General features: G+C 37.8%; 1 protein-coding gene across 1 annotated transcript in view; it reads right to left on the reverse strand.

The window, feature by feature from the left end:
• The window catches only part of USP8 (ubiquitin specific peptidase 8), a 76628-nt gene extending 57813 nt beyond the window's left edge, over window positions 1–18815 (reverse strand). The window contains exon 1 of the mRNA XM_019442138.2: window positions 18678–18815. The gene's annotated coding sequence lies outside the window, so the exon portion shown is untranslated. The remainder of the gene's footprint in view (window positions 1–18677) is intronic.
• Window positions 18816–19947: the final 1132 nt, after the last annotated feature.

The following is a 19947-nucleotide window of genomic DNA, read 5'->3' on the forward strand; positions in this document are numbered from 1 at the left end:
CCGACACGGGGCTTGAACTCATGGAGTGTGAGATCATGACCTGAGCTGAAGTCGGATGCTCAACCGACTGAGCCACCCAGGCACCCCTATTTTTAACTTTTTAAGAAACAGTCACACTGTTTTCGACAGTGGCTGCACCAGTGGCTGCGCAGTACATGAGGGCTCCTTTTTCTTCACATTCTTGCCAACATTTGTTTCTTGTGTCTTTGATTTTAGCCATTTTGGCAGATGAGATGATACCTCATTGTAGTCTTGCATTTAGATGATGATGAATGACACCGAATACCTTTATGTGTGTCTGTTGGTCCTCTATATGTCTTTTTTTCTTTAGAATTTTTAAACGTTTATTTATTTTTGAGAGAGAGAGCAAGAGCATGAGCAGGGGAGGGGCAGAGAGAGGGAGGCAGAGGGTCTGAAGCAGGCTCTGTGCTGTCAGCACAGAGCCCAATGTGGGGCTCCAACTCACAAACCATGAGATTATGACCTAACAGACTATGACACCCAGGCGCCCTAGGTCTCCTGTGAAGAAATGTCTGTTCATGTCTTCTGCCTGTTTTTAAACTAGATTATTGTTTTGGGGTATGGGGTTGTATAAGTTCTTTATATATTTTGGATACTAACCCTTTATCAGATATGTCATATGCAAATATCTTCTGCCATTCACTAGATGGCCTTTGTTTCCCTTACCGTGCAGCTTTTTGATGTAGCCCCAAGAGTTTATTTTTCCGCTTGCCTCATGAGATATATATAGAAAAATGTTGCTATGGCCGATGTTAGAGAAATTACTGCCTATGATCTCTTAGGATTTTTGTGGTTTCAGGTCTCACATGTAGGTCTTTAATCCATTTTGAGTTTATTTTTGTGTATGAAGAAATACATTGTGTGGTCCAATTTCATTCTTTTGCATGTAGCTGTCCAGATAGCCCAACACGATGTGTTGGTCTTTTTCCCATTGTATATTCTTGCCTCCTTTGCTGAAGATTAAGGGACTATACAATCGTGGGTTTATTTCTGGGTTTTCTATTCTGTTCCATTGATCTATTGTCTATTTTTATGCCAGTATCCTACTATTTTGATTACTACACCTGTGTAATAAAAGTCTGGAATTGTGATACCTTCAGTTTCATTTTTTATTTTTCAAGATTGCCTTGGTTACTTGGGGTCTCTTGTGGTTCCATACAAATTTTAGGACTGTTTGTTCTAGTTTGAGTTGCTATTTTGACAGGGATTGCATTAAATCCGTAGATTGCTTTGGGTAGTATAGACATTTGAACAATATTTGTTCTTTCAACCTATGTGCATAGACTGTCTTTCCATTTCTTTGTATCCTCAATTTCTTTCATCAGTGATTTATAGTTTTCAGAGTACAGGTCTTCCACTTCCTTGGTTAAATTTATTCCTAGATATTTTATTGTACTTGGCGCAACTGTAAATGGAATTCTTAATTTCACTTTCTGCTGCTTCTTTATAAGTGCATAGGAATGCAACTGATTTTGTATCCTGTGTACCTGATTTTGTATCCTGTGTGTACACACTGATTTTGTATCCTGTGACTTTACCAATTAATTTATCAGTTCTGGTACTTTTTTTGGTTTATGCTTTAGGGTATTCTATATACAGTACCATGTCATCTGCAAAGAGTAAAAGTTTTACTTCTTCCTTACCAATATGGATGCATTTCTATTTGTTGTCTGATTGCTGTGGCTAGGACTTCCAGTACTATGTTGAATAAAAGTGGTGAGAATGGACATCCTTGTCTTGTTCCTGATCTCAGGGGGAAACCTTTCAGTTTTTCACCACTGAGTATGATGTTAACTGTGGGTTTTTCATAGATGGACTTTATTATGTTGACATATGTTTCCTCTACACCTACTTTGTTGAGGGTTTTTGTCATGGATGTTGTACTTTGTCAAATGCTTTTTCTACATCTATTAAAATGATCATATGGTTTGTATCCTTTCTCTTACTGATGTGATCTACCACAGAGATTGATTTGTGAATGCTGAACCCACCATCCTGCCATACCAGGAATAAATCTACTTGATCATGGTGTTTTTTTTAATGTATTGTTGGATTCAGTTTGTTAGTATGGAGATATTGGCCTATAGTTCTCTTTTTTTATGGTGTCTTTATTTAGTTTTGGTATCAGGGTGATACTGGCTTCATAGAATGAATTCTGAAGTTTTTCTTTCTCTTTTAGTTTTTGGAATAGTTTGAGAAGAGTGGGTATTAACTCTTCTTTAAATGTTTGGTAGAATTTGCCTGTGAAGCCGACTGGTCCTGACTTTTGTTTGTTGGCAGTTTTTGATGAGTCATTCAATTTCCTTGCTGGTAATCAGTCTGTTCAAATTTTCTATTTCTTCCTGCTTTAGTTTTGGTAGACTGTATACTTCTAGGAATTTATCCATTTCTTCTAGGTTGTCCAATTTGTTGGCATATAATTTTTCATAATATTCTTTTATAATTGTTTGTATTTCCGTGGTGTTGGTTGTTATGCCTCCTGTTTCATTTGTGATTTTGTTTATTCAAGTTTGTTTGTTTGTTTGTTTGTTTTTGAAGAGTCTGGCTAGAGGTTTATCAATTCTGTTGATCTTTTTAAAGGACCAGCTCCTGATTTCATTGATCTGTTCTATTTTTTTGTTTTTGTTTCTATGTCATCTATTTCTGTTCCAATCTTAATAGTTCCTTCCTTCTGTTGGTTTTAGGTATGTTTGTTCTTCTTTTTCTAGCTCCTTTAGGTGTAAGGTTAGGTTGTTTGAGATTTTTCTTGCTTCTTGAAGTAGCCCTGTATTACTATACACTTCCCTCTTAGAACCACTTTTGCTGCATCCCGAAGATTTTAGACTGTGGTGTTTTCATTTTCATTTGTTTCCATGAAATTTATGATTTCTTCTTTGATTTCTTGGTTGACCCATTCATTGTGTAGTACCATGTTATTTAACCTCCATGTAGTGCTCTTTCCAGATAGTTTCTTGTAGTTGATTTCTAGTTTCATAGTGTTGTGGTCAGAAAAGATGTATATTACTGATCTTCTTGAATTTGTTGACTTGTTTTGTAGCCTAATATGTGATCTTTTGTGGAGAATGTTCCATGTCACTTGAAAAGAGTGCATATTCTGATGTTTTATGATGGAATATTCTGAATATACCCGGTAAATCCCTCTGGTCAGTGGTCATTTAAAGCTACTGTTTTCAGTGTGACTGACTGGCTCAGTGAGAAGAGTATGTGACTCTTGATCTAGGGGTTGTGAGTTCAAGCCCCATGCTGGGTGTAGAGATTACTTAAACAAACATAATTTAAAAATAAAGCTACTGTTTCCTTGTTCATTTTGTTTGGATGATCTGTCCATTGATGTAAATGGGATAATAAAGTCCCTTTCTGTTATTGCATTACTACTAATGATTTCCTTTATGCTTGCTATTAACTGTTTAATGTATTTGGGAGCTCCCATGTTGGGTACATTAAATATTTACGATTGCTATATCTTCTTGCTGGATTGTCCCCTCTATGATTATACAGTGTCCCTGTCTGTCTGTTACAGCCTTGCCTTAATGTCTATCTTGCCCAATGTAAGTATTGCTACCTTGGCTTTCTTTTGACATCCATTTACAAGATAAGTATTTCACCATCCCCTCACTTTTAATCTGCAGGTGTCTTTGGTCTGAAATGAACCTCCTGTATGCAGCATTATTCATGGGTCTTTTTTTTTTTTTTTTAATGCACTCTATCACCTTATGTCTTTTGACTGGAGCATTCAATTTATGTTCAAAGTAATTGTTGATAGATATGTATTTATTGCCATTTTATTACTTGTTTTGTGGTTGTTTCTACAGATTTTCTCTGATCCTTTTTTCTCTTGCTCTTTCATGATTTATTGGTTTTCTTTAGTGATATACTGGAATTCCTTTCTCTTTGTTCTTTGCATACCTATTACTGGCTTTTTATTTGTGGTTACTCTTAGGTTTCTTATAACATCTTATATATATATATATATATATATATATATATATATATATACACGTATATATATATATATATATATACGTGTATATATATATCCATCCACTTTGTACTCCTCTCCCACCCCATGTTTTAGGTATATGGTGTCACATTTTACATCCTTTTATTTTATGAATCCTTTAATTTTTACAGAAATACTCATTTTTACTGCTCTTGTGTTTTCTACTTTTCATCCTCTCACGGTCTTTCCTTTCCATTCAATGATTTCCCTTTAATATTTCTTGTTGGGCTGGTTTAGCACTTATGAACTCCTTTAATTTTGTTTGTCTGAGAAACTCTTTATCTCTCCTTCTCTTCTGAATGCTAGCCTTTCTGGATAGAGTATTCTTGGCTGCAGATTTTTCCCTTTCAGCACTTCGAATATATTATGCCACTCCCTTCTGGCCTGCAGTTTCTGCTGCAAAATCTGCTTACAGGCTTATGGGGCTTCACTTGTATGTAACTATCTTCTTTTCTCTTGCTGCTTTAAGAATTTTTTATTACTACTTTTTGCCATTTTAATTACTATGTTTTGTGGTATGGACCTCCTTGCATTAATTTTTTTGGGAAGATCTCTGCGCCTCCTAGACTTGGATTTCTGTGTCCTTTCCCAGATGAAGGAAGTTTTCAGCTATTATTATTTCTTCAAATAAATTTTCTATCCCCTTTTCTCTTCTTCTTCTGAGATCCCTATAATGCAGATGTTACTACACTTGATGGAGTCAGAGTTCCCTACAACTATTCTCAATTTACCTAATTTCCTTTCCTCTCCTTTGCTCAGCTTGGTTACTTTCCATTACTCTTCCAGGTCATTAATTTGTTCCTCTGCCTCAACTAGTTTGCTATTTATTCCATCAAGTGTATTGTAATTTCATTTATTGTGTTCCTTTTTTTTCTTTAGTGTTTTGTTGTTGTTGTTTTTTTTTTTTTTTTTTTTTTTTTTGAGAGAGACTGAGCAGGAGCAGGGGAGGGACAGAGAGAGAGGGAGACACAGAATCCAAAACAGGCTCCAGGCTCTGAGCTGTCAGCACAGAGCCCGATGCAGGGCTTGAACCCACGAACCCCAAGATCATGACCTGAGTCGAAGCTGGACACTTAACCAACTGAGCCACCCAGGTGTCCCTCATTTATAGTGTTCTTGATATCTGGTTCTGTCTTCTTTGTTAAGTGTCTCATTCGCTGATGTACTCCACTCTTTTCTCAAGTCCAGTGAGTTATCTTAGTGATCATTACTTTAAATTCTTTAGCAGGCACATTATATCCATTTCACTTAGTCTTCTGTTGCGGTGTGGTCTTGTTCTTTCATTTTGGACATATTTCTCTGTCTCCTCATTTTGTTAACTTTGTTTCTCTGTGGTAAGAAGGTAAGCTACATCTCTTGCTCTTCACGTTAATGGCCTTATGAAGAAGAGGTCCTATAATGTCCTGTGTTCAATGTCCCCTGTTCCCCAGGGCCTGGTGCTTCAGGGAGTATCTCCCATGTGTGTTGCATGTGCTCTGCTGTTGAGAACCTGGCCTCTTTTTCCTTCAATCCAGTTGTCTGCAGAGGCTCTCTTTGCCTGTTGTGGGCAGTGTTTGATCCCGGGTGGGGTGGGACACATTTTAACAAGGTGTGTGGTGGTCTGCTTGCGAAATGAGATGTGTCACTGCTGCCGGTAGAAGTGAGGTCCCACAAAATGCATGCGTCAGGAGACAAGGTGTGGTGGGGTCTGTGCCAGTCTTCTGGGGGAGGGGGCCTGCAGTGCCCAGACTGAGCCAAGTGTGACTGGGAAGGGCGATCTGCCAAAGTACAGGGATCAGGCTTGGTGTAAGCAAATTAGGTAGTGAGTGTTGGTGCTATGCTGGTTCCTGCAGGTGGCACTGTGTTTATACTGGGGGGAGTGTGCCAGCTCCTTTGTTCCTGTGGGGGTCTCTCTGTGATCCCTGCCTCTCTAGGCCACACTTCCTGGCTCTCCAAGAGCCCGAGCCTGCTGATTTTTAAAATCCCAGGCTTTAAGTCCCACCGGTAAAATCCCAGGCTCTAAGTCCCACCAGTCGTAAGAACTCACAAAATGCAGCTCCTCTCGCTTTCAAAGCAAATGCTATGGGAAAATGTCTCCCCTGTGTGGGCTCTCTGGTGTGAAGCTCTCTGTTTTTTGCCCTTCTTCTTACCACCAGTTCCCTCCCCACCATAGATAGCTGCAGTTCATTTTGCTTCCAAACTGTATCTCTGCCCTCCCTACCTTCTCTGATGGGGCCTTCTTCTTCCACACCTTTAGCTGTGGAATTTGTTCTGCCAGTCTCCAAATCATTTTCTGGGCCATTTACACTGATGTGAGTGTTATCTAGTAGTAACTCTGGGACAAGGTGAGCTTAGGGTTCTCCTACTCTACCATCTTCCCAGCCAGCAATAAAGTATTTTTTAATTTAGCAATGTAGTTTTTTAGACCTATGCTATTGCACACTAAATAGACTATAGTACAGTGTAAACATAACTTTCATATGGATTAGGAAACAAAAAAATTCATTTGGTTCTTTTTATTGCAATATTTGTTTTATTGCAGTGGTCTGGAACTGAACTCACAATGCCTCCAATGTATGCCTGTAACTACATTAATGCATTTAACAGACTGTAACTTTTTCCCCCATCATTTCCTTTCACTATCTTAATGCTCTTCCTTTTATCAGTTTACTTTTATTAGATGAGTGGTCATCAATGAACATCTAATCCTGAAAAGCTGAGTAAGGTACAACTTAGGGGGAAAAAGGCATCTGTTCACTTTTGTGAAACTCCAAAGGCACACTGATTTGCTTTGATTCTAGTCATGTTTTATATTAAATACTAATATTTTGTGATTTTTTAAAACTTATTCCTTCTAACCCTGTACAATCAACCGACTGCCTTAGTCACCAAACCTAGCTGTCTATTTTTCTCTAAAAGTTACATTTTTATAACATTCATGTTTTTCCATCTTATACTTGCTCTATGTACCTACAAACACATGTTTAATCAAATGCTTTACTTAGCAGTTTCAGATCTCTGCATTTAGGAACAAGTCTTATACAGAAGCACTTTCTACACTTTTCTCTCCACCCTGTGTTCTGTGACTAAAGCCAAAGGGATAGGGGAGGAAAAAAAACCTTTGGACCACACCATCATTCCCAAATGGATCAAAAACATTAAATGCCCTTCTAGTTACATATCTAATTCATCAACAATTCATCACAAAAACAGGTCACAGCACCCATTAAGTAGAGTATGACAGGGATCCCTTGGATTTCCTCACAATTACAGAGACTACAGCATTGTCTGAGTATCTTAACTTGCAAAAAACACTATGTTATGTGTTAAAGATATAAAGGGTATATAAGACATGGTCCGTGACTTTCCAAGATAAACAGTTTACCACAGAACACCCTTTTGTCCCCCATTCCCACCTCCTGCCTATCCCCCTAACTCTGAGTGAAAAAGCAGGAATATATATAACACCATTTGTATAAAGTTTTCAAACAAATTAAACAGTGTATTGCTTAAAGATACAAATAAGATAAATCTATAAAGACAGACAGGAAATGATAAACATAAATTCTGTATCCGGAGAGGCAGACAGAGGATGTAATCAGGAGACATACAAGGTGTCAGTAAGGTTTTATTCCTCAGCTTCAGTGGCACATTTGAAGGTGATCATACGGTAATCATTTTATTGTCATGCTTCATAACATATAAAAGAATTTAAGTAATGTACTTAACACAGATCTCATAAAAAATTTTAAAGAAAGCAATTAACTATGAGTATAACAATGCAAATATGAATAAAAATGTGCAATTGCATATAAATATGAAAACACCCAGACACATGTGAAAGTTAGGAAGTATGGGTAAAACAAAGACAAAATATGTATGTTTTAAAATATTGATTTAAAAAAAATATATTTAGAATATTGGAAGAGCCTGATACATAAATCTTTTGGAATATAGCTTCCATTCAGTGGTGTGAATAGAAGCAAAAGCATGAGCATTAAGGAATAAAGAAATGGAAACATTGTAGATAACTTGAAAAATAAAAAACTGGCAATAAAAAAGAGAATGTTGGGATAGAGTGGGATGGTGCTCCAGGAACATGATTTCTACTGAAATATAAAAAGCAACAGTTGAGGAGTAATACATTTGACTAAAGGAAAGCACAGTAAAGTCAAGAAACTCTTAAGGAAGGTGTTTAAGGAAACATATAGCAGAGGGCAGGGGACACTGGAGCTGGGACTATTAATGAGACCAGAAGACAGATAATGGTAACAAGAGCTATTGCTGACTCTTCTGCCCTCAAGTAGCTCAGCTAAGATCTTAGGCTTACTTAGCCAACAGTGAACAAATATCTGCTCCCCCAATACAAACCACCTCTTGAAATGTAATTCCCCCAAAACCCAATCATTTTTTGTTGGTGATACTAGTAAGTGTACTAAGACAGGGACTAAAGCCAGAGTTAGGCAGAGTAACCAGGTACCAGTCTGACAGTACCTGTTTTTCCAACTCTATTCTCTATCTGGGTCACAAGTTAGTGGTCTAACCGCAGAATATATGTTCAAAAAGTCAGATAGAGTCTATTTTGTTGATTCATGACAATTAGGTTTCTTGGCTGGGAAAGAAGGCTATTGATTTGAACCTTCTAAAATTAAGGTCTAGACAATATTCTCAGTTGCATCTGTTTTTCATGATTACGTTTAAAGCTTGGATCTTTGAAAGACAATACAAAAACTAAATATGCTACCCAGGTAACTTAAAATAGGAAACCATTAGCTATCTCAAGATTAAATTCGATTCAAGCATTCACAGATATCCTGCTGTATAAAAGATATTGTGCTGCCAAGATCTCAAAGATTAGATATCTCTTTCCTCAACAAGTTTAAAAAAATTAATGTGAAAGAGAAAGCTGGAAGCAATGGTAATACAACACAGTAAGATATCCAACTATAAAGAGTTACAAACATTGTACAATAAGAAAAATTAACAAGGAAGATTAACCATGAGAAGAGGGATCTTGGAAGAGACAGCATTTATGTGAATCTTGGTAAAAGGCTTTTGACAGGAAAAAAAAATCAAAGAACATCTTTAGGAACTAGCCGATATAGGGAACGAACTAAGACCTACTAGACAGGAAAGCCTGAAAAAATAGTCTGGGAACAGAAAATGGAAGGCCTTGAATGTCACATTAAAGCATTTATTTTGTTTTCTAAAGGTAATAACCATAAGGTTCTGAAGAAGAGAGTGACATGATCCAAACTGGCAACACTACAAAGTTAGGTTTTAAAAGACTGGAGATAAAGAAGACACTAGTAACCTATGATAATGATCCTAAGGAAAGATGATGAAGGTCAGAACTAGGGCAGGAGAGATGGAATGGAGGAGGCAGATACAAGAGACACTGCAAAGGTAGAATAACAGGGATTGGCTAACAATTAGATACATGGAGGGAAAGTACAATAATAAGATTATGGTGACAAAGTTTTTTCTGAGGGTTTCTGGGAGAAAGATTGTATTTTTTAAAGTGAACTTCTCTGTCCTTATTTGATTTTTTTTTTAAAGATTTTATTTTTATAAAATAATCTCTACACCCACTCCAATTTATAACCCCGAGATGAAGAGTAGCATGCTCTACTGACTGAGCCAGCCAGGCACCCCTGTCCTTATTTGATTTTTGAGAATAGCTGAAATAAGAAAACATTTTCTCTAATAAAAGGACCAAGGTTGTTTTCATTTTCATTCACAAAATTATATAAATTATGCTGTTAAATAAGATGCCTGGTATTAAAAATACTTAACAGTATTGCCTTAATTGCTGTTTGTCTCTACAAGCACACATTCTACAGAAGTCAAAGTACAAGGTAAAGAGTTTTTTTTAAGGGGAATTTGTTTATTTCCCCTAAACAAATAAGACAGCAAAGAAGGATACATGTGTAACTTAAATCTATGCGAAATTTAATGTGTTAAATTCTTGATAAGTCATTCTGCTACACTTTAAAGTGAAAACCTCTAAAGAGATTTCAAAATAGACTGACAAAATAAATTAAGGGCTGTATCACTGGATGAATTCATAATTTATTTGGGCTGTAACAGTAAAAACAAGAAAAAGAGCAGCAGCAGTTTGTTGTTGTCACAACAATCCTACTGATCCTTATAAAACGTTTAATATGTATAGAACTCAATTTATACAGTCTACTTGTTTAGCTCTAGAACTGAATATAACATACAGCCCACTAAAACTGTGTTATGCTTCAGAAAGGTTTGTAAGTTAAAAACAAAAACAAAAAAGGATATGTAAGAAAAATTAAAGTTCTTCTAAAAAATTAATTTTCTTAAGATGTGTAAATCTGATAAAGATGAAATATTTCAGGGGCGCCTGGGTGGCTCAGTCAGTTAACCATCTGACTCTTGATTTCGGCTCAGGTCATGATCTCAGAGTTCGTGAGTTTGAGCCCCGCATAGGGCTCTGCACTGACAGGGTGGAGCCTGCTTGGGATTCTCTCTCCTCTCTCTCTGCCTCTCCCCTGCTATCTTTCTCTCAAAATAAATAAATAAACTTAAAAAAAAAAAAAAAAAGATGAAATATTTCAGCTTCAGTTAAACGGCAATGCTCCAAAAGTAAAATCCAGACAGTACTGAAATGAGCTAACAATGGGGGAAGGAAAGGGAAGGCAGATGTATCCACCTCTGTTTATGACCTCCTTCTGATTTTTCCAAAGAGAAAAAGTAGAAGTGAGATGACCTGAACCACAAAGACTAAAAAGTAAAAAAGTGAAGACTGAGGTTTGTGGTATTCAAACTGGTCCTGATATCTGAACTAGGGCTTCACATGAGCCACTGCCTGGGTTCTTGGCAAAGCTGAAAGGAAAGCAAAGTTTGTCTCCAGCAGGCATCCATCATCTCATCTCATCTCTACCCTTCTGACAGCAATAGCACTCATTATATCTTCTGATTGCCTTATATGTCATATAAGGCATTCTATACTCATTCTAATTTAAATGCCATAGAGTAGTAAGTATTCATGAAATGTTTTAAATTTTTTTTAATGTTTATATTTGAGAGAGGGGGAGAGAGACAGAGCATGAGCAGGGGAGGGGCAGAGAGAGAGACGAGACACAGAATCTGAAGCAGGCTCCAGCTCTGAGCTGTCAGCACGCAGCCCGATATGGGGCTTGAACTTACAAACTGTGAGATGATGACCTGAGCCAGAGTCAGATGCTTAACTGACTGAGCCACCCAGGCACACCTCATGAAATGTTTTAAAGTACTCTTAAAGTTGGGGCACCTGGGTGGCTCAGTCACTTAAGCGTTCAACTCTTGATTTCAGTTCAGGTCATGATCTCACAGTTCATGGGATCGAGCCCTGAATCGGGCTCTGCTGTCTGACAGCACAGAGCCTGCTTGGGGTTCTCTCTCTCACTCACACTCCCTCCCTCTCTCTCTCTCTCTCTCTCTGTCCCTTCCCCACTCATGCTCTCTCAAAATAAATAGATTTAAAAAAAAAATAAAGTAATCCTAAAGTATTAAAAGGCTCAACCCCTTCAAGAATTAGTGACTGCTAAAACTTATTTTCTAAGTATTTTCTAAGTATCTGCTATGTGTCTAGCACTTGCTGTGTGACAGCAGTGTTTTAAAAATCCACCTACACCTGGGTGGCTCAGTTGGTTTAGTGTCCGAATCTTAACTATCAGCTCAGGTTGTGGTCTCACAGTCATGGGATCAAGCCCCATGTCGGGCTATGTGCTGACAGCGTGGAGCCTGCTTGAGAGTGTATCTCTCCCTCTCTCTCTGCTCCTCCCCTGCTCTCACGCACACACACACTCTGTCTCTCTCAAAATAAATACTCAAAAAAATTTTTTAACACTTCATTGTAAAGTAGGTTTTGTGATAGATGGCTTTGCCCAACTATTGGCTAATGTAAGTGATCTGAGCACGTTTAAGGTAGCCTAGGCTAAGCTATGATGTTTGTTAGGTTAGGTGTATTACATGCATTTTCAGCTTAATGATATTTTCAATTTATGATGGATTTATTGAGACATTACCCCATCATAAAATGAGGATTTGTAATCCCTATAGTATTCCTTATTTTTTTAAGACCATTTAGAAGGTCACAATCAGCATTTAAAAAATAAAATTGACGAGAAAATATGAGAGCATGTCACATATGGTAAGGTTAAGTATTGTTTCATCAAACTTCAGTATTGTTTATATGTGTATGCATATACAGAACACTGGGTTGAAATGTAAAATGTATTTCTTACTATAGGTTACAAATGAAAAAGTGTACAAGTTCTGCAGAGTAATGCTATTCCAAGTGTGGCCCACAGATCAGTGATGGTTGGGGAACTGTTACCTGTGTGTGATAAAATAAGAAATTTATGAAAGAATGTAAATCAATTAAGCACACTGAAGTTGTTATAGTAGCAAGACTTTCTCTGTGAAGAAAGCAATCCACTGATTCATATTCAAGCCTATCACACAGACTACTTCGAGTGACACTGCTCTAGAGGATAAAGAGAGTCACCACAGGGCTTCTGATTCAAATCTTAGTTTAGTTACCAAGACCAATCTAATACTTATTAAATAATAAGCCATCAATTAATTGCTACTCTGTACATTAATATGTGACTCCAGTCACTGGGAAGTCAAAAGAAGGAGAAAATGCAGTGTAGCTTCTTCCAGCCACTCTCTTCTCTTTTGTGCTGGTCCTTCTGCTTTCAAGGACCAACTTAAGGTCCACTTCTTCCATCCTTGATGGCCCCAGTTCTTGGAAGTTCATTTCTTGATCTCAGGTCTACAGTATGTGTAATCTATGTCATTGCCTTTGCCTTAGTATGGTATTTGGGCCAAATGACAGTTATGACTAGGTTTTAAGACCCTCATACCTCATAAACATGCAGTGCTCATGATAATGTGATAAAGCAGAGACAGAAACTAGCCCTATGGATGAGATTTAGTTATGAACAGAGAGAAAGGAGGGCATTCCAGAAGAGGAAACCAATGTGAACAAAGACACAAAATGAGGAATTAGTATGGGAAGGCAATGAAAAAAATAAGGAATACTATAGGGATTACAAATCCTTCTCAATTTATGATGGGGTAATGTCTCAATAAATCCATCATAAATTGAAAATATCATTAAGCTGAAAATGCATGTAATACACCTAACCTAACAAACATCATAGCTTGACCTAGCCTACCTTAAACATGCTTAGATCACTTACATTAGCCAATAGTTGGGCAAAGCCATCTATCACAAAACTTACTTTACAATAAAGTGTTAAATATCTCATATAATTTATTGAATACTATACTGAAACTGAAAACAGAATAGTTGGAGTGTATCAGTTGTTTACCCTCACTATCACATGGCTGACTGGGTGCTCTGGCTCACTGCCACTGCCCAGCATCACAAGAGAATATACCACATAGTGTTGCCTGGAAAAAGATCAAAATTCAAAATTTGAAGTACGGTTTCTACTGAATGTGTATCACTTCTGCGTCATCAAAAAGTTGAAAAATCCTAAGTCAAACCATTGTAAATTGGGCACCATCAGTACTGGGAAATTATCAGATCAATGGATTACATGCAAATGTATTCTTTACATGTCACTACTCTGACATGCTAGATCCCTAGCACCTACCTCAGTCCTTACAGTCAACACTTAATAATGGTTGGCTAACAATAAATTATATTAGGTAAGGAGATGGAGTCATATTATGGAGGACTTCTGAAGCCGTCAAGTATTGTTTATATTTTATTCAGCAGGCAATAAACTAGTTTTTTTTGTTTTTTTTTTGAGAGAGAGAGAGAGAGAGAGGGAGGGAGAGAGGGAGAGAGGGAGACAGAGAGGAAGGGAGAGAGAAGAGCAAGCAGGGGAGAGGGAGAGAGAGACTCTTAGGCCCCAACGTGGGGCTCAATCTCATGGGGGCTCAATCTCACGACTATGAGATCATGACCTGAGCCACAATCAAGAGGTGGACGCTTAACCAATTGAGTCACCCAGGCACCCCTAAACCAGTTTTGAAGGGAAATATGATATCTCAGGGCAGGTCAAAGTGGGAATATACAAGATGAATGTGAAGAAACAAGAACAAAAGAATAATACTTTGTAATCCCTTACAGCTATTCTTGGATAAGAATAATTAGCAGGCCGTTGCACTTAAGAGAACACAAAAAGGCAGAAGCATGCTTTTGTAACAGACTGAAACAGAAAATTTTCTCTTGTGTACACACACACACACACACACACACACACACACCAAAGAATGGTAGTGCTACTAACAACAACAACAAAATGAATACTGTGGTCTTAAAAATGTCAGTTTACCGCAGCACTTCTCAACCTGGGCACTACTCCTATTTTGGACCAGATAAAAATTTGTTGTGGGAGGCTGCTCTCTGCATTGTAGGATATTTAGGAGCATCCCTGGACTCTACCCACTAGATGCCAGTAGTATTCATCTCCATCCTGTTGTGACAATCAAAAATGTCTCCAGACATTCCTGAATGCCCTCTGGGGGGCAAAATTACTCCCAAATGAGAACTATTGATTTACAGAAAATTTTGAACATGTATACAAAAAGAACAACGTCTAAAGATGTCTTGACAGAGATATAAATATGTAATTAGAGACTTGGTCCATAGAGAGACCAGACAAATATTAAATCAACTATTAAAGCATTAATGTTAATTTTGATAATCCCTATTGTTGTGGGAGATAACAAAGTATTGACACTTAAATGATATATTATCTAGGATGTGGTTCAAAATAATCTGATTTTCTTCACTTTTATGTATACTTTAAAACCTCTATAATAGTTTTTAAAACACAGAAATCATTTATGCTAATAATAAATCAGGAGAATGAATCAAGGAAATAAGATCTTGTTTCTCTATAACTGATAATATACTTGAAGGGCTCAGAACCTGGTGGGGAGGAGTATGAAAGGCAATGTTTCTAAAAGAGGAAAGAAACAGCCTGAAGAAAAACCAGATAAGTGCAACGTCATGAAAAGCACAGAAAAAGAGCTTCAAAGAACTTTAAGTTCTTACAGTGCTTAAAAAGAAAAAAAAAAGAATAAAGTAACTAGTCCTAGTTCTGAAGACTGTATAAATTGTCTTCTATTTGGCAAACATTTATTAGACTACCTACATCTATTCAAGGTGCCATGTCAGAAGCTATAAGAAATACACAGACTATACCTCCTAACAAAGCTTCCACCTTTTAAGATGAAAGAGAAGTACATAATGTTAATATAAAGCAAAGAACCATCATATAGGTACTAACAAACCATGCCAAAATCTGTAACTTGAATTAAGACTATTCCTAGAAAGAAACCAGAAGGGTAACTGTTTTCTGTAACAGGTGTCTACTTACATTTATAACCTTAATCCATTTTGTACATCTTCTCCCTATCTCCTTAATTTTTTTAGCATATGCAAGAATAGATGAACAGGGAACCAGATCATACTTAGTATGTACCAAAAACCACCATAAACAAAAGCAGACATGCTTCTCAATCTTAGCTGTAGAATCCCCTAAAGAATTTTTAAAAATATTGATGCGCAGAACCCACTCCTAAATGCTTATATTAGAATCTTAGAGCATGGGACTTGCACACAGGTATTTTTTAAAAGCTTCTCAGGTAAATTCTAACACGTGGTCAAGACAGATCCATGGACATAAAAAATGGATATAAGCATGTTACTAAAAGCAGTGAAACAGTATGACGATGACAATTAGGCTCTAGTTGATATCAATATTTTAAGTCTTATGATTCCCGATCTATCAAAATAATAAGAAACCATGTTCTTTTTCTTTTTGAAGTTTATTTATTTTTGAGAAGAAGAGAGAAAAAGAGAGAAAGAGAAAGAGAGAAAGAGAGAGAGAAAGAGAGAGAGAGAGAGGAAGAGAATCCCAAGAAGGCTCCGCCGTACTGTCAGCACGGAGCCCATCATGGGCTCGAACTCACAAACCATGAGATCATAACCAGAGCCAAAGTCAGACGTGTAACTGAGCTACCCAGGTGCCCTCAGAAATCATTTTCATTTTTAAAATTATGTAACTGAGAGAATAATAATTAAAATAAAACCTTCAGGATTCCTATACCCATAACTTTTTCAGGACTAATTTGTTTTGAAATTGGTATTATAACATGTAACAATTTCACTTACTATAAAGACATACAGGTTCACATCATTATTGGTATGTTTCAGAGAATTCAGAATTATGAAAAACTAAACTGTAATGTGTTAGAGGAGACACTGACTTTATTCACCACTACACATGAGTACTGTTTTACTTGAATTAGTATGGCGATAAATATGGAATTCCAAATAAGCTTAATATAATATTTCATCATTTACTATATTAAGTTTTATGTTATTAGAGCACTGTAGGTCTTGGTTTCACTTTCCATTTATTAGCACATGACTTTGGGCAAATTCCTTAAATCCTCCCAACACCAACACTGCTACTCCTCAGTTTATGTCATCTACAAAATGGGAACGATTCATCTGCTCCTACAGAGTTTTCCTAAGTACCAAATGACAAAATACCTACAGAGAAATGCTTTGAAAATTATAACATACTGTGAAGATACAAAGCATTATGGTTAAAGAAATCAGAAGTGTACCTTACTCCGCATCTACTATTAAATCCAAACATTAGTTTAATACAACTTTATTATAGTAGGTTAATGGCCCCAAATTCTTTGATATTCTTCCCTCCAAAAAAGGTAGGGTCTATCACTTGGTTAGGGGAGGGCTCTGACTGCTCTAACAGAGAATGCTGGAAGCAATGCTATGCCAATTTCTGGGTCCAGCTTTAAGAGACAGCTTTCACTTCTGTCTCCTCAAATACTTGCTCTTGAAACTCAAACTCCATGCTGTGAGACGTCCAAGGCACATGAAGAGTCCATGTGCAGGCGCTCCAGATAACATCCCCAGCTGAACTCCCAGACAACATCAACTGCCATCCATACAAATGAGCCATCTGGGATATCCCACTCGGGTAAGCTTTCAGATGACTCCAAAACCTAGCTGCCTATATAACTACAAATGCATGAAACTCTTAAGTGAGAATCAACCAGCTGACCCCAGGCAGCCCAGAGAAATATAACAGATAAAACATTGTAGTTTGAAGCTACTTTGGAGTGATTTGTTATATAGCAATTGGTAACTGGGACAATAACCAATAGTTTTTTAAAAATGCTTCCTTAACTATATCTAATTTGGTTATCAACTCATATTTAATGGGCACATTTTCCCCTTAATCTCTACAAAAATAATTGCAACTTCATGTAGAAAATATGTTAGATATTTTAAGGGAAAAAAAATCTAATATGCTTGATTTTAGAACTTTACAGAAGCCATTTTGGATCTTTCCCAGTATGTTCATATTACTAAACAAATGACCATAATGATTAATAAAGGTCAAGTGGATATACAGAGTTAAATGCTAGAAAGACATCTTTAAATTGTTTTTGTTTTTCTCATGCATTGTTTTCTTAAAGAACACATACCTACATGCTTACATGCAATTAATGCATATTTAGGTCATTAATAACAAGTGTTGCTTTACTATTATAAGAATCTTACTATCTAATTTTAAAGATATGCCTAATGTGCCACAAAAAAAGGGATACACGTTTCAAGGCAGCCAGAGCAATATGATAAAAGCAAAGCACAACCTACATCACCTTTCAGACAAACTGGTCCAGTACTGTGGAGTCACAAGAAACTATTTAAATCCATCAGAAAGACATTTGACAATGAACCTTAAACAGAATCTGTTAAAATGCAAAATCTGCTCACAGAGCAAAGCCGCAGGGCAAGCCTAGAACAGGTACAGCTCCTTAACAATATCACTTGATATTTTTAATGGCTGCAGAAGACATACAAAACTAAGACTGCTTGCAGATTCGGAAAGAGTAACATCCCTTTCATCTGAAACCCTCAAGGTGCTTAACAAATATTAAATGCCTTCAGGTAAATACTTTGTTAGTGATTATATGACTTGCTTCAAGGTCATAGAATGAACTGGAGAAAAGAATGAACCCGAGAAGTGTGGTCTACAGCTTTATGTATAAATGAACATCAGTGCGATTCAGGGTTCTGAAATTACCAAGGTGGAGTGGAGGTGAAATTAACTTGTCCCGCAACTCCAGGAGAGAGGCCACATTTTAGCAAAAGCTTTTATTTGGGAAAGTCATATTTTAATTCTGATGAGCTTATAGGCTCTTTAAACTCATACTTGGACTTCACTAAAACCAAGTTTGATTGGGACAGAGGAGGGATTGGGAAACAGTCTGAGAGATGGTATCAAAGGCCTGGAATTGTAGCCCGACAGCAGAAAACCCGAAAACGGAGGCCAGAGGAAGCAGGTCAAAGTCGAGTCTAAGTGTCGAAGAAGAACGAGGAATGGTCAAGGCCACCTCTAAGATCGGAAAACCTGAAAAAAACTACACGAAACTCCCTGGGTAACCCTAGGTAGGCGGCGGGAAAGACTCGAGGTTGGGCCCTTCCTCTAAAAGCCGATTCTATGTTCGGGGTTGTTCCACCCCTCTCGGCGGACAGGACTGGTCTCCCGAGTGACCAGCAGCTGGTGAAAGGAAAGGGTGTTCAATGCAGACAGCTTTCCGAGGAACACAGGACAGGACCCAGACCCACACTCACCGTGGCGCCGGGAACGCTTCACTAACGCCGGCCTCCTCGCCAAAGGCCCATCTTCCACCAACTCGAGGAAGAATTAGCCTTCGCTAGCCCGACGGAAACTAGCCCAGCGCATCCCCTTTTCCCAGTTTGCACTGCGTTGCGACGCGTCGCGTCTCGGACGTCACGGAGGGGAGGGGCTGCGCGCGCGCCCGTGACCGCTTCCTCTTCCGCAGTCCTGCCCTTACCCGGGAGGAGGGAGGACTAAAGGGGAAGTTTGGGATGGGCGGCAAGGGCAGGGCTCAGGCTAGACTAAGTTTCCGTATGCTTGCCTGTCCGTTCCCTGCGCCCTGCATTTGTCGGGCCTAGTTCAGTCACCTTGGTGTTACACGCTTCGTGGGCTTTGCCGCGGAGGAAGCCGGGACTCTTGTGCCTCTTACCTACGTGTTTTTACTCTTCAGATTGAATATTTAGAATAGAAAAGGGGTTGGAATCCCCTCAAACTCTGGCTGAAAGTTTAAAATTCTCTGAAGCCAAGTCTCTGGCCAAACAAGGAACATAATCCTAAAACATATATATACACATTTAACAAAAGTTAAAGGCCCAGTGTTACAAAAACAAGAGATTTGAACTTTCTTGTAAGGTGATCTTTGTACTCTCATAGAGAAAGGTGATTGGATGCTCCAATTAGTAAAAGTTAAGTTGCCTGGATGGTAAAGTTTTGTGGATGGAGTTGCTGGGCATGGTCACTTAAGTGCCCAGGGACAATCCCGGTGTCTCATGGGTGGGAAAGCTGGAGGGTGAGGTCTAGTAAGTGTCTGCCAGAAAGGTTTTAAATAAATTGTAATAAATAAACATAGTGCTTCACATACAGTAAGTAGTCTTTCAATAAATGCTAATTTCCTTTCTGTTACAATGAAATACCTGCAAAAATATGGTAGCTCTTTTATACTTAAGCTATACACAGTTTTCCCAAAAGATTTAAGACTGATATGAAATATACAGTGCTGCCGGGAACTGCTAACTTAGCAAATTTTTCATAACAAGGAAACAATTGCATCTGTTTTGAAAATGGATGGTAGGAAAGGAAGTTGGTTGTCAGAGTTTGTTTTTTTGTATTTTGTTTTTTCTGTTGAGCACCTTGATGAATTTGGGTATTAAAAAAAAAAAAAAAAAAAAAAAAAAGACAGGGGCGCCTGGGTGGCTCAGTTGGTTAATGGTTTGACTCTTGATTTGGGCTCAGGTTATGATTTCATAGGGATTCTTGGGTTAGAGTCCCACATAGGGCTCTATG

The sequence above is a fragment of the Panthera pardus genome, unplaced genomic scaffold (assembly GCF_024362965.1).
Source record: "Panthera pardus isolate Hobbes unplaced genomic scaffold, ASM2436296v1 HiC_scaffold_24, whole genome shotgun sequence".
Lineage (NCBI taxonomy): Eukaryota > Metazoa > Chordata > Mammalia > Carnivora > Felidae > Panthera > Panthera pardus.